Source organism: Sus scrofa, chromosome 1, assembly GCF_054392235.1.
Source record: "Sus scrofa isolate SSC_HxYL_T2T_F1_AM1 chromosome 1, Sscrofa_HxYL_maternal_Yorkshire_Landrace_v2.0, whole genome shotgun sequence".
NCBI classification, from domain to species: Eukaryota; Metazoa; Chordata; class Mammalia; order Artiodactyla; family Suidae; genus Sus; species Sus scrofa.
In genome coordinates this window covers 143,921,925-143,929,825 of record NC_139383.1, presented here as the reverse complement: position 1 = coordinate 143,929,825, position 7,901 = coordinate 143,921,925, and the positions used below count along the sequence as shown (strand labels likewise).

Sequence of the window (7,901 nt, the reverse complement as noted above, 5' to 3'; positions counted from 1 at the left end):
CTATGGAGAACAGTTCGGAGATACCTTAGAAATCTATACATAGAACTTCCATATGACCCCGCAATCCCACTCTTGGGCATCTATCCAGACAAAACTCTACTTAAAAGAGACACATGCACCCGCATGTTCATTGCAGCACTATTCACAATAGCCAGGACATGGAAACAACCCAAATGTCCATCAACAGATGATTGGATTCGGAAGAAGTGGTATATATACACAATGGAATACTACCTAGCCATAAAAAAGAATGACATAATGCCATTTGCAGCAACATGGATGGAACTAGGGAATCTCATCCTGAGTGAAATGAGCCAGAAAGACAAAGACAAATACCATATGATATCACTTATAACTGGAATCTAATATCCAGCACAAATGAACATCTCCTCAGAAAAGAAAATCATGGACTTGGAGAAAAGACTTGTGGCTGCCTGATGGGAGGGGGAGGGAGTGGGAGGGATCGGGAGCTTGGGCTTATCAGACACAACTTAGAACAGATTTACAAGGAGATCCTGCTGAGTAGCACTGAGAACTTTGTCTAGATACTCATGTTGCAACCGAACAAAATGTGGGGAAAAAAATGTAATTGTAATGTATACATGTAAGGATAACTTGATCCCCTTGCTGTACAGTGGGGAAAAAAAAAAAAAAAGTTAGACTTAATAAGAGCTCAATAAAATGATCAAACAAAGATTATTTTTTCAGCTGTTTATTTTGGAAAATTTATATCTCCAAAAAAGTTGCAGGACTAGTACCATGAACATCTGCATTTTTCAAACCAAGATTTATCAGTTCTTAAAATTTTGCCAAATTTGCTTTTTCCCTCATTTTATTCATACATCTATATGTTTGTTTCTTTTCTCTCCTTCTCTCCCTCCACCTCTCTCTCTCTCTTTCTCTGCCAAGGCATTTAAAAGAAAGTTACAGATATTGCAATACTTGATCCCTAAAACTTCAGCATGTATTCCAGAATATTTTAAAAAGTCAATATCTTTGCATAGATAAGCAATAACTAGTTAGGAAACATAATGAAAAAGTACTATTTGCAGCAACAACAAAAAGTAATGACCTACTGAGAAATATGTTAGACCTAAATAAGAAAGTTATTTTAAAATTTACTGAGCCCCCCCCCAAAAAAAATGAAAAAAGCAAAAATAAAATTTTCTGAGCCATATGAAAGACAAACTCTACTCTTGGATAGAAGATATATATAATATATAGTAAAATTACCATTTTTCCCAAATTAATTCATATGTACATATAACACAAAATCCAATCAATTATATTGTGATATTCTCAAAAACTTAAAATATTTCTAATGTTGATAAGAAAGAAAGATCAGGCATGAATCAATAACAGTTTTTAAAAGAAATAATGGAGGGAAAAAAGATTAATCCCATATTTAGGCTTCCTAATGAATCAGAAACTATAACCACTGGCATTAGAATTAAAGGTGAGCCCGATTTTATCACCACAACTTGTTTGACTTTAGACAAATGATTAACTTCTCAGAATTTTGGGTTTCTCATCTATAAAATAAGCATGAAAACATCTGTCTTGTAGGGTTTTGTGAGGATTCCAAGCAACCCACTTGAAAAATGTAGTACAATATCCAGGAAATGAAGGAAAAGTTAATATATGTTTTAGCATATGGTTTAGCTCTTTGGAGATTGTAATCTGTAATCAATTTGAATCAAAAATAAAGTTTCAAGTCTGTATAAAGATTGAATATTATCGAATATATATTATAAAATTTAAAAATAAAATGTGAATGATAAAAAAGAAAATATAAACTAAAATTTATCAAATCTCTGGAGTAGAGACTTCTTTAACTTAAAAATGATACAATAAATTATAAAACTTATGCATAGAAAAATTCTGGAAGAAAAATGCTACAAGAAGTATATATTAATTTTACAATGAAAAATATTTTTTGAAAAAAACAGTCAAAATAAAATAACTACATTACACCAAGGGCAAGAGGTGGCTTTAAAATAAGTACCAGAAAATAAAATTAAATAAATACAAAATTATAAAAAAAAAAAAAACTTCAGGAGCAAGAAACACCAAACTTCCAGGATAAACAAGGAGTCAGAAAAGACTTCATAGAAGAAAGTACAAAATACGTCTGAGCTAATTCAAAGAATGAGTAAGAAATGAAGAGGTAAAAGGAAGAAGCCACTCCACTACAAGGTATAGAGGGGATAAAAATGAAAGCCAGGTTTTACTAGAGGGTGATAGATGTATTTGCTACGTTAAGGGTTTACTTCTCCCTACAGGCAGAAAAGAATGATATTTTCATCATTGGGGAGTTGAATGAGTGAATGCATGTGTGAGTGATTTGCCTGAAATTAAGGATTTTAAGCTAGTGAGAAATATAATGATAATGAGAACAGCTGTGGACAGCATGGACTGGTAGAGACAATGAAGAGACCATTAGGAGACTTTCACAGGTAATGAATGGTGAAGTCTGCTTTGCGAAACAGTGAATCTATCTAGGACATTGTCAAATAATCTTCCATGCCAAATTATAACATTAGTCCCCTAACTCTTTTATAGTGTCTTTACCTTAATATTACTATGTATTTTCTTATTCCACTTCACTGAGGAAGTCTAGGACAGAAACCAGCATATCATGTGTTTCATCTTGTCAATACTGTTGCTGAAATTTGGCCTCTATCCACCAGGGCCAGAAAGAAATATAAAGACAGAGTTTTGGGTGAAGGAGAAAAAAAAATAGCTTTTATTTGTTTGCCAGGCAAAGGAGGCCACATCAGGCCAATGCCTTAAAGACTGTGCCCTCCTTTGGGGAAGAATTGCAGGGAGTTTTATGGTCTAAAAGGAGAAAAACAGGGTTTCAGATAAGAATCAGGGTTGGGACAAACATGCATTCTTTTGTCTCTCTGGGGAACTTAGTCATGGAAGCTGGTGTCAGGAGATCTCAGCATAATCCTGGTGGTGGTCCTCTGGGTTATGGCATCTTGACTTTCCTAGAATAACAACAGTTGTGAAAGGGCATATTGATCAGAGATTAGAACAAACTAGGAAAGTTCCTGAAAAACATCATGTGCTTATAATCTTGAACCCACAGGCAATTGTGTTCAGGGTGCCAAATCTTTAGTTTACAGGTGATTGTGTTCAGGGTTCAATGAAACAAGGGAGAAGCACAAGAAAGGGCTCCAAGCTGTTCAAGTTTAAGGTATTCATTTCTTAAAGAAACATAAGGAATAAAACTTTTCTCTTAGATGTGTATCCCTTGAGGGGGAACCCGGACCCTGCACCAAGGCTGTACTGTTGCATCTTGACTCTTCCTCCCTTGTCTTTGCATCCCCTCCCTTCCTCCACAGGGCCATGCTAGGTTTCAGTACTTGGGCAATACCTGGCATGAAGGGAGGAAGAAAGAAAAGAGGGATGTGCAGAGAGGGATCCAGAAAGGAAAAGAAAGAAAGTCAAGATAAGAAAGAAAATGAGGTAGAGAAGAGAGAGGGGTGAAAAGTGAGAGAGAAAGAAAACATGCTCAAGAAAGAAATAGGTAGAGGGAATACATGGGGCAACAAATATTTTTATGGGTAATGAGAAAAAAATGAAGAATTTGGAGTTCCCGTCGTGGCGCAGTGGTTAACGAATCCGACTAGGAACCATGAGGTTGCGGGTTCGATCCCTGCGCTTGCTCAGTGGGTTAACGATCCGGCGTTGCCGTGAGCTGTGGTGTAGGTTGCAGACGCGGCTCGGATCCCGCGTTGCTGTGGCTCTGGCGTAGGCCGGTGGCTACAGCTCCGATTCAACCCCTAGCCTGGGAACCTCCATATGCCGCAGCAGCGGCCCAAGAAATAGCAACAATAACAACAACAACAACAACAAAAAAGACAAAAAAAAAAAAAAAAAAAAAGAAGAATTTTGTAAATAATCATAACAGAAATAACACCTGCTCATGTAAGGTAAATCATGAGAAATTGTTCATTTATGGCTATTTTTAATAATTGTGTTTAATTTAAGATTATTCCTGCTGTTACAATTTCTTTGGATTTTTGAAATGAATCAGTCAGCAGATGGATTTGCCAAATACAGTCAATGCACTCATTTAGGCTCCAGGGTATGTCTAGCCCATAGCTGCATTGCTCAAGTTTCCAAGTTGTCCTCACTACTGGCATAGCAGCAATCCATTTCCCACTCCAGCCAAAATGTTTACTATGCAACTTGAATTCTTACTTTAAATAACACAAATTAATAAATGTATTGAACAACCTGGGTAGTACCAAGGGGCTAACATTGCTATTACTCGCTAAAGGCAATATAATTTGATCTGTTACATTTCCATCTACTTAACTATAGATCCTCATTCACAGTGGCAAGGGAAAAATCTTGAGGAGATGAGATTTTTATCTATCAGAATAACTAGGGAAGAAAATATAGATCACCTCCTCAAATTTAAAAAAAAAGAAAAGAAAAAGAAAGGGTAAAAAGAAAGCTTTGTTTTCCTGAGCTATGGTGACCATGTCATTTACTGGTGTTGGCAAAGGTGCAGAGCCTAATGAGGAAAAATAAAACTGGCATTGCCCCCTCAAAAGGTTATTTTTTTATAGGCAGCATGTTGGAGGAGTGTTGTTTATTACAGCTTGGTAAATACTTTTAAAGGCTTGTTTTGACGGAAGCTGTGTTTCTTCAAAGAGAGGTTTATGGGGACATTGTAGCAGCCTAGAAGATGCAAATCAGCATTTATGAGCTGGAAAAAGGCATGAAGTAGTACATGACATACGATGAAAATGTCCAAATTTGGTCATTAAAATTGCACATGGATATCTGTGGAAAGTCACTATTTCTTTTATAGCATGCCTTCCTAGTCCATCTTTAAGAGAATTGTGTGTCTCATGGGCATGTGTGCTCTCATTCAAGAAGACATCATACAAAAATCCTAAATTTATAAAAGATATAAACTGGAGGATAATTATGCACAATCCAGAAGGACTTTTTAACATAAGTTGTTTGTTTGTTTGTTTTTAAAGACAGAATTTGCAGTTTCCAGTTGCCTGCTGGAGGGCTGAATATTGAATGTCCTGAGAGGTCAGATTGCTGTCAGAAAGTTCATGTGATCCATATGTATTAACCACAGCAATACTACATTATAAAAGAATCACCTGAAGAAAGCAGACATGGCCCATGGACATGGACGTGAGCATGGTCAGAGTAAAATGGGACTTCCAGATTACAAACAATGGAAGATAGAAGGGACATCATTAGAAACTGCCCAGGAGAGGGCTGCACGAGGACTAAGGAATCCATGGGGCCACAATAAAGCTTGGAGATACATAGGTGGCTTTGCAAACAATGTTTCCTTTGTTGGTGCATTATTAAAAGGATTCAAATGGGGATTTGCTGCATTTATGGTAGCTGCAAGGGCTGAATATTACTTGGAGTCCTGGAAAATAGATAAAAAGCATCGCTGAAGGTAATACCCAGAACTATCTTTTAATGTCTTCTTAACTCTTATAAAAAGATTTCTTCATTTTAGCCTACTTACCTGTGTGTTTGTTCCTTAAAGAATACTAGTAAGATCTAATAAAATAAGAATCCATGTTGAAAAAAAAAGAGGGAGCTTGCTTAGTGCATTTAAAATATTATCTGGTATGTACAACTGCAGACTACATGCAGTCTATCAAAATCATTTATTAGGTAAAAAAGGCATATCTGTAAGAATTTAAAGAATATAATCAGAATGTGTCCCACAAAATATGAAAATAAATGACACTACTTTAAAACTTGTTCATTTTTTTAATTTCAGGAAATACCCTTGGCCAGCATACAAGTATGAATTTAAATTTACACATAAAATTCAAAGAAAAGACCTATATTTTTTCTTGCATAATTGAAACATTATTGGATGGTTAGCCAGATTATTGTCTGGAGGTCAGCATTCAAATGCATTCTGAAAGGTGCTTTATTCTGTGAGACTAATATAAGGTTTGGAGCATGGAGTACTTCAAAAAAATATTTTTTAAAAATACAAGTAGCTCTCAAAATTGGCATCACCTGGGATCTTAGAAATGCAAATCATCAGGTTCCACCCTGGACTCAAGGAATCAGAAACCCTGGGGCGGGGTCTGGCTACCTGTGCTTTAACAAGCCGTCCTGTCCAGGTGATTCTGTTGAAGTTTGAGACGCACTGAGTGAACTAATAGTCCTAATATATGCACGCATCTGGTTACTGCTATAACAGTTATTTTCTAATTCTCTTTCTTAGAATGGTGGGCGTTTGTTTCAGGGTTCTGAGGGGGAATTGTGGGGAGAGGAGGAATGTGAGGGGGAAATCTGTTTGGGAAACAAAGATTTAGGTATCTGCAAGACTTGCAGGTGAAAATGCCTAACAATTGGAGTTAGAAAGTCCTGAATACAAGCAAGAGAGCAGGACTGCAAGAGAGACGAGGGAGAAGAAAAAGTAGAGGAGAGAGGAGAGAAGGCAGGGAGAGAAGAAGACGGAGATTTATTCAATTGGATTTTTTTTAATCTTTAAAATATTACACAGCAATCAGGATGAATGTATGTACACTATAGCTATTCATGATGCAACAATATGGATAATCTTTTTTTTTTTTTTTTTTTTTTTGTCTTTTAGGGCCATACCATCAGCAGATGGAGGTTCCCAAGCTAGGGAACAAATCAGAGCTATAGCCTCTTCCCTACGCCAGAACCACAGCAACATTGGATCTGAGCCACATCTGCAACCTATACCACGGCTCACAGCAACACCAGATCCATAACCCACTAGCAAGGCCATGAATGCTAGTCAGGTTCGTTAACCACTGAGCCACAACAGGAACTCCACAATATGGATAATCTTAATTTCATATTAAATTTTATAAGTCACAGTTAACTACATGAAGCATAATCCTTTTTAAAAGTTAAAAATAATGAAAATGTAGATACATTCATTTCAGAAATATAGTTAGATGGGATAAAATGATACAAAAAGCAAAGCAAGGAAACAATAAACACAGGACTTGGGATAGTGATTATGTCAGGTAGGAAAAGACAGGGTAAGTAAGGATGGTGCTTAGGACCACGTAGCCAGACAGAAGTTGCTGTCAAGGTCTCATCTTTTGTGTTGACTAACTCATGGCATAAATAAGGGAGGGAGGGAAGGATGGTGAAAGGAAGGGAGGGATGGTTGAAGGGAGGGAGGAAGAAGAGGGGAGGCAAGGAAAGAAGGAAGAAAAGGGGGAGGGGGTAGAAGGGAGGGAGGAAGAAAAGGGGAAGGAAGGAGAGAGTCCTGAATAGACTGGTGGTGACCAAGGATTATGAATAATCCAATTTTATGCACCTGGTGTCTACTACAACATTACAAGGTTTCTAGTAGTGAAATCATAGATTAACCTTGAAAACCTATCACTTGAAAACTATCAGAATCAATGCAAAAAATAAGAGTTCTTCCTTAAAATGAGGTTATTAATGCAATAGGGCCCTTCCTTACAAATCTTTGAGTTGTTCATATTTAACAAAAAAAAAGGGGGGAACAAATGTAACAAATTTCAGTTCTAGGCAAGATTTATAAACACAGCGTGTCTTTGAGACAGGGTATGCCACTTTTTTGGGTATCTCCTGCTCTCCTACATTATCCCATTCCTAGATTTCCAGGGCCCTGATCCATGGAGAGTGAGAGAAGAGGGGTCACTATTCACAATAACCCTAAATACAAGTCCTTGCTTCTAACCACTGCCTTCAAACCTGACTTAGTCTGTGTCAAATTGCCTAAGGCCCTTCTTCTACAGCATAACAATGAATAGCAGTTATTCCTATAGACTAATTAATCCCTGCTAACAAGCTAGTTACTGCTTAACCCCTCTGAGTGATGGCTTAACCTAGCTGAAATGTACAGCTTCTTGAAAGATTCTTAAGTGTATATG

At 37.0% G+C, this 7,901-nt stretch overlaps 1 pseudogene; it reads left to right on the top strand.

The window, feature by feature from the left end:
* The first annotated feature begins 5,054 nt into the window (after positions 1–5,054).
* Positions 5,055–5,447, top strand: LOC100156045 (NADH dehydrogenase [ubiquinone] 1 beta subcomplex subunit 3 pseudogene; annotated as a pseudogene).
* Positions 5,448–7,901: the final 2,454 nt, after the last annotated feature.